General features: G+C 46.9%; 1 non-coding gene across 1 annotated transcript; it reads left to right on the top strand.

The window, feature by feature from the left end:
• The first annotated feature begins 7,268 nt into the window (after nucleotides 1–7,268).
• trnal-uaa lies at nucleotides 7,269–7,351 on the top strand. Its single transcript has one exon. It is a non-coding gene; the product is annotated as a tRNA-Leu (tRNA).
• Nucleotides 7,352–7,824: the final 473 nt, after the last annotated feature.

Genomic DNA, 7,824 nt, shown 5'->3' with positions numbered 1-7,824 from the left:
TAGCGTGCTATGCTAATGGTAAGCATAATTGACTCCATGGAAGAGTGAACTGTGGCAAACCATCTGACGTTTAACCACTCATGGCACAAACTAGAGGACAGGGTCTTGTGTACTGTGTTATATTCTTAAGGTGCAAGGGTCCTTGTAAAAGGAAAATAAAAGACAACTCCTATATGAAATAAAAGAAGGAAAAAAAACAAACACAGAATAAATCAGCTGAAAGAGAGAGTGTGCATGAAGTGTGTGGAGAGAGGTAAATAATTGGAGGGGGAAGCAGAGAAAGAGAGAAAGAGACAGAGTAGGGAACGTATGAAATTAGAGGGATAGGGTCGTGTACACATGAAGATATATGTGTACATCACTGTAATAAAGATGAGATGTGTTAGCGCAACGACGCTGCATATGTTTGTCTTTTTTATCTTTCCTGCTCACTCTTTCCTCGTCTCTCTCGCTCTCTCTCTCTTCCTCTCTCCAGGGTATCACAAAGCAGTTCATCATAGGTGGGTTTTTCTGCCGGGGCCCCTACAAACACCCCGCTACCCCCACCCCCCCCAGCCACCCCCCCACCCCCCCTCCTGGTCCCAGCACAGCCTCCCAGGGACCCCCGCTGCTGGCCTGATCTATCGTCGCTCTGCTCTGCAGCGGCCAATAAATCATCGTAATGCGGGCCCGCCGATGATCGCAGCCTCGCTGCAGAAAAGGACTGCACCAGAGGAGAGAGGAGAGAGGAGAATGAGAAGGAGGAAGGGAAAACAAGAGAGAGGGATGAGAAAAAGAAATGAGAGAGAAAAGGGGTGAAAGAGGGAGAAGAGGAAAGAAAACATGAGAGCATGCTCGAGAGTCAAAGTGGAGAAGTGTGTGTGTCTGTCTGTGTGTGTGTGTGTGTGTGTGTGTGTGTGTGTGTGTGGGTGTGTGTGGGTGTGTGTGTGTGTGTGTGTGTGTGTGTGTGTGTGTGTGTGTGTGTGTGTGTGTGTGTGTGTGTGTGTGTGTGTGTGTGTGTGTGTGTGTGTGTGGGTGTGTGTGTGTGTGTGTGTGTGGAGGTGTGGGTGCCAGTGGCAGGTTACTGATGGGGTTTGTTTTCCTGACCAAGGAGTGTGAGGTGTGGGGAGGAGCCGGGGAGGCAGAGGAGAGGAGCGCACACTCAGGGGCACAGAGGTGGAAGAGAGGAGAGAGAGAGAGAGAGGAAGAGAGGAGAGAGAGAGAGGAAGAAAGGAGAGAGAGAGAGAGGAAGAGAGGAGGAATCCAGCATCCTCAGAGACACAAAGTACTGCTGGGTCACTCTCACCCACAACACTGATTAAAGCACAACATGGCCGCCCGCTCTGCGACACTTCATACCTCAAAAAGAGAAAGAGAGCGAGAGAGGGGGGAGTGGGAGAAAAAAAGAGGGGGGGGGGGGGGACTGGGGAGAACCAACAACCCAAGGGGAATAGCCAAATGCAGTTAGGCAATGTTCTATATGAATAAACAATTAAAAGCACATTTATATAAATCGGGGGATGTTAGCCTCATTTTAGCTCTGGTGCCTGGCTGAGTTGAGACCGGAGCGTCTAATGAAGAGAGGGCTTATCAGGGCTCAATGCGATGCGCTTCTCCTGGGCCCAATGCATCAAAAACAAACCCGTTGGTTAGATTCTATCAGAGCATTATTAATCAGAGCCTGGTCAGCTTAGGGAGGCTGGAGGTTGATTCAACCCACTTACACGACCGTTTTATAGATTGTCGGGGCTGAGGAGAGCACTTTATGGCTGGAAAAACTAGCAGAAAACTGAAATGCCAGAAGAGCTTTCAAAAGATTCCTTCAAGCAAGCCCCTTATTAGAGCGTTTCAACTCAAATCCTGTAAAGGATTTTTTTTTCCTCGCCTCTTGCTGAGACAAACCTAGAGAATCCTTTTTTCCCCCTAAGAATCTAGTTTTGGAGGTCCAGCAATCTAAAGCAGACCACCTCCACACTGAAGTCAAGGGCCTGCGAGGCAAACAGCCTCAAGCATGGTGTAAGAGATGGGTTAACAACCCAGCTGGCCAACCACTGTCCCGATTAACCCCTGCCCCCGCAGCACACACAACACTCCCTGACCCCGCCGACCTCCGAAGACTGCCAAAGTGGACGGAGACACCGTCAACGCAAGCGCGCGTGTGGATGGAAGGCTCTAGAAACATCTGACGCTGCGGTGTTTCCTGGGTCTGCGAGTGTGAAATGAAATTTTCATGCATCGTTAAGATTGTGTTCGAACACACACCTGCCAAGATGTGAAATGAAGCGGTGCTGCTGTACAGTAGTAGCAGTAGTAACTATCTGGGTGAACAAAAGGCTAGCCCACGCTCACTGTGACCTGTGTGAGGCTGTCACTAAAATAGCAGCCAGGCTGTCAGGAGCGGTGAAGGTGCCGCAGCCGGGAGCATTGTCTGGCATTTGTATTGTGTGAGCGTCGGTGATGGAGGCCCATTTAGCAGCGAGTGCTGAGTTTCACGCGGTTTCATCAGTTCACCACGCCGGGCTGAGCAGGTGGGCGTACGGTTCTTCTCGGAGGAGCCGGAGGAGCGGCAGCGCCGGTGGTGGAGAGGGCTTTTTTTTTCTCGTGTGGGTTTATTTTTTTTTTTACTTCTTTTCTCTGTTTTTTGCTTTCGTTTACATGCCCGTTTGCGGCTTGTTGCGCGCCTCTCGCTCCGGATCTCACCGGACCGGCGCAAGATTGAGTCAGACAGGTGATGCCATGTTGTGTTAAAAATGAGAGGAGAGCGGGGCGGACGAGGATGGAGATGGCAAGCTGGAGAAAAGTGATGCAACCGCCTCCCCGGGTCCCTCCACTCAAGCACCTTTAGCCGGAGAACTGCATCTCCACCTGTCCTCTCTAATCAACCGCATCTGAAATTTGAATTCCGTTTTGCACTCCCCCACTCCCCCCATTCTTAAACTCCTGTGACCTGAAAAACAGAAGTTGTAAGCATTATTGTTATGGTTAGGTGTAGGTGTGCAGTTGGTCTGATAAATAAGTAAAAGGAATTGATCCGGCGCCTTCAATCATCTTGGATATCTGTATTTGGGCGAAGCTGAGCGTCTGGAAAAACTGATTTGTCAATGCATCAACTGATATTGCATCAAGGTCACAGTTTCCAGTTTTTGGTATGAGGAGAGTATGTAAGAGAATACATGTATTGCGTTTTTGAGGGTTTGCTGGTAATGAAAAAATATTGGCTGGTATTGAGTAAATTCACTCTTTCCCTGGAAATACTAAATTGAATTTGACAACTTAAAAAAGTATATTTTTAGATACAGTCCATATCAACTTCTACTAATATTACCATCGGTACAATGAATGCTTGGATTGATGGCTTTATTGTAAAAGTTTTGATTCTCATTGTCAAAAATCTGCATCAGATCTGCAGCATAAACAGGTGAGCTATGCTGATAAAAGGCGCCGTAAGCCAAGAGCACTGTATACTCTTTACTCTCCTAAACTCAAATTGTTCAAACCGTTTTTGATTTGACCTCGTTCCAGTCACACACGTGTTTCCTCAGGTGCTCCGATCTCAAAGCAGATTTGAGAACCCGGATTTCCAGGATAATCTCCATTAGATGGGTATTTTGTACACAATCAACACTATCAGCAAATATGGACGGCGGATGTTGATATTCCTGTCACATGTGGCGTTGTGCTGGCCTGCATTTAAGCACAGTTTAGCAGAGCGGCCTGATCCAGCACAGCCTGCTGGGTAGTCGCCACGGTGATGAATTGGCCTTTTCTTGGTTGGGGGAATTATGTTCCATCCTGTCACTTATCCCCTGATCCTCTCATCCGAGCACCACCCCACCCCCTCCCCTCTCCAACACCCCCCTCCTCCCTCTCGAAAGAACGAGGCTAATTCTATTTTGATGAGGCGTGCTAAATAAATCCTGTTTGCCGCCTTTCTTCTCTGTGTTTGGGCTGTTGGTGCACAGATCAGGGCAACAGATTTTGGGGGGCTTCTGGTCGGTGTGACCCCACAATGAGGTCCGTCTGCCCTCCAGCAAAACGGCCACACTATATCGCATACACTGAAGCACACACACACACACACACACACACACACACACACAAATATACATGAAAAAAAAACATATTTGAGAAAAAACCCAGCACAAACTGACCCAGATATACAATGCGCAAATATACCGAAGGAATCAGAGGCTCTCTCTCTCGACCCAGGAAAGTACCGCTGTGCGATCCAAACACACAAATCTCCCTCTCGTCTCACACACACACACACACATACGCAGCGCAGTGGTGAGCGTGCTCCTCCATCTCTGCTGTTGTGTGTCGGTGGCAGGTCCTGTTATTAATGAGGAGCAGCTGGGCCAGGCGCAGGTACACGCGCAGCCAGACAAAGCCCAATATATAATCACCCCGCCATAAAGAACGACCGCATGGAAATGAGAATGCGTCTCTGTGTGTGTGTGTGTGTGTGTGTGTTCTGCATATGTGCATGTGTTTGTGTGTCCATATGTGTCTGTATACATGTGTGAATGTGGTTGCATGCGGTACAGTTGTGTGTTTGCATACTGTGTGGCTCGGCAAAGAGCATATTTTGGTGAAGGCATTTTTTGTTTTTGTTTGGTGTGTTTGTGTATGATCGTGTGTGCTTGTTTGTGAGACGACGTGTGTGTGTGTGTGTGTGTGTGTGTATTCATGTACAGATTGTCTGGGTGTGTGAGTGCCTCTCATCTTGAGTGCGCTGCTCACATCTAGGCAGAAGTGAGAGGGCGACGTCGTTGGACATGTGTCACCGCGGCGACATAAAGGACCAATGGCCTCTGAGCCGCTGAGGAGCAACCCACCGGCTCTCTCCGACTGTGCTTGAGGTCAAAGGTCGGCCCTTGAGATGTGCGCCCTCTTCGCTGCCATTTTTTTCTCTGCACGTATTGCGGCACTTAGCCAAAGGTGACAGCTGGGCAAGGACTGGACAAGTGTGTGTGTGTGTGTGTGTCTGTGTGTGTGTGTGTATGTGTGTGTGTGTGTGTGTGTGTGTGTGTGTGTGTGTGTGTGTGTGTGTGACAGCTGCAGCAGGAACGGAGAAGTGTTCCATCAAATAGAAGGGGGCCTTGAGTGAGCCCTACAAACCCTGCAGCAGTCCAAGACGACCATTCCTGGATTTTAGCCTGTTATAAGACATTCATAAAAGAGTTATTACACTCTTTCGACAGGTCATGAAAAGCCCATCATATATGGTCCCTTTACATGAATGTGTAGAATGACATACTGGGCTTGTTTAAATTCTGACATGTTGACCAAGTAAAGTGTATGCTTATAGCCTGATGTCTGATCCACATGCACATGCTTTGCGAATTTCACAAAAAACTCAGAAGTGAACAAGAAGCTTGCCCTGACCCAGGAGAAAGCTTCTGTGACACTTCAACGGCTGAAATGTTTATAAGCAACATTGCTCACCTGGAGTGCAATCGTTGAATATGAGAGAAAAAGTTCACAAAACCGCCCAGTCAGTGAACAAACGGCCAATGGATTTTAGTGATTTATTTATTTTAGAGGTTGATATCTGTTTGAGGGAGCCGGATCTGATGTCTCCGTTCCTTTTCTCGCGGGCCATACAAAAGAATAGCACATCGTTCTTTTTTCATACTTTTTTTTAGGAGTGGGGGTTGCTAGGTTTATCCTGAAAGAAATCACTAAGATAATTACGTCTGTAGTGTAAAGGAGCCTAAAGTGACAATGTCTACCTCTTGTGACTGGCTGATCCTGACTGTTCAAGTAAAGGGGAGTGGAGTGGAGTGGAGTGGATTCAGGGCAGTTAGAGAAATGTGGGCACAAGGATAAACTCGGATAGACTTGGTTCCCTTCATTTAATCGGATTGTTCGCTAACTTTAACATTACTACTGTTACATCACTACTGTTACACCTACTGTAGCACTGTTGTGGATCATCCTATTCTGATCTGGAGCCATTTTATTTAAAAAAAATTGTGATCACTTCTTGCATCAAGCTGGCCGAGATTTCATCATGGATTGATCATATATGGAATCCATGAATCAACCAGTAAATATTCATGTCGGTGTTCACCTTGTGAGACTTAGTAGTGCCTGTGTCCTCTCCTCTTTTCTCAGGGATCCCGTAGTGAGCAGAGCTATGAGGGGGGTGCCACCTCACCCAACCCCCCTCGCCCCCTGGCTCATCTGCAGTGCAGAGGCGTGAGTGGGGCTTACCCAGACACATGCTCCCAATTAGCCAGGCCTCCGCATGGATATGGCCCATAAATTATCCCCCTGCTCCTGGATTAGACACCGGCCTGCCGCGGAGAGTTTGCGGGCCCCAGTAAAGAAGCAGGTTCACAGCCTAGAAGTATCAGTTATCAGCCTCCACTGCCGAAGAGGTGGGGGGGGGGGAGCAAAGGTGGAGGTCGGGGCTGGGGTGGGGACAAGGACTCGGCAGGTAGAGTTTTTGTTGCTTTTTGCGGGGAGACAATTGTGGTCAGACTGTGGTCTGTGTTCCTGTGTGCACAGGGATGCGTATTGTTTAGGTAATATGAGAGTTTGTGTTTGGATGTGTTTTCACAGCGCATTTCAATTAGCTTAGAGCTTTTTAAAACTTTTGAAGCTCTGTAATAGGTGTGCGGGAAGACCACAAAGATTAATGTTCCCTAATTCCTTAGTTCATTTGCAGAAAAATACCATACAGCACAGCCAAACTGTCATTTGTACATGTCATATATTCAGAAAGTATGTTCTTACTAATGTGTCTAATGTTTGCCAGCATCTCCAACAGAACCTGGTTGGTGCTCCATGTTAATGTGTCTAATGTAAGTGAGCAGTCCAACAGAACCTGGGTGGAGCTCCATGTTAATGTGTCTAATGTAAGTCATAAGTCCAACAGAACCTGGTTGGAGCTCCATGTTAATGTGTCTAATGTAAGTCATAAGTCCAACAGAACCTGGTTGGAGCTCCATGTTAATGTGTCTAATGTAAGTCATAAGTCCAACAGAACCTGGTTGGAGCCCCCATGTTTCTCAGTATTTCACTGGCTTCCATGAAACTCCACATATTCTCAAACACCATCTGGCGCTAAGATTTAACTTTCTGTTCATAGTGTAACGCACACACACTATGGCACATGCTCTTTCACAGAGCAACACTCAACACAATCCAATGAGCGTCAGAACAGTGCAAAAATCCATAATCATAAGCTTCCATTCCACTAGGACCATCATTTTGATGACCATTGTATGTGCTAATATTCACTTGTCTATTTTCTAAAATGCCGAAACCCTAGGCAGGAAACCAGGATGGCCGAGAGGTTAAGGCGTTGGACTTAAGATCCAATGGATGAATATCCGCATGGGTTCGATCCCCAATCCTGGTATGAGGGGTGACCTTATAGACCGTGCAGTCCTTAAACAAAAAGAACAGCTTATTCAACTAATAATAAATCAATTAACAACATACAACAATCACCCCTGAAATAAACAGAACCCTCACTTCCATGTTTCATCTAGGAAAGACATATACCTTTACATGTGGCAGATCAACTTAAGATGGACGGTGTATGTCAGTTAAAATGGGCTGTCCTATGGTAGTACACATGGAACCCAGTCTTTCCTTTCCAGTTTGCAATTAGCAATCTTCCTGTCCTGGCATAGTATGAACATTTTAACTTTTGGGACGCAAAATGTGCAATTGAAAAATACCCACGTCTTCACAAACCTCACTCCTAAAAGACAGCGGTGTACAGCAGGAAATGCTATTAAAAACATTTCAAAGCGGGAAAATGAATAGCCCCTCAAACACACACATTGCGTGGTACAAATTGTTACCTCGTTCCAAAAAGAAGTGTTT

Source organism: Clupea harengus, chromosome 12, assembly GCF_900700415.2.
Source record: "Clupea harengus chromosome 12, Ch_v2.0.2, whole genome shotgun sequence".
Taxonomy (NCBI): Eukaryota; Metazoa; Chordata; class Actinopteri; order Clupeiformes; family Clupeidae; genus Clupea; species Clupea harengus.
This window is presented reverse-complemented; position numbering and strand designations above follow the sequence as displayed.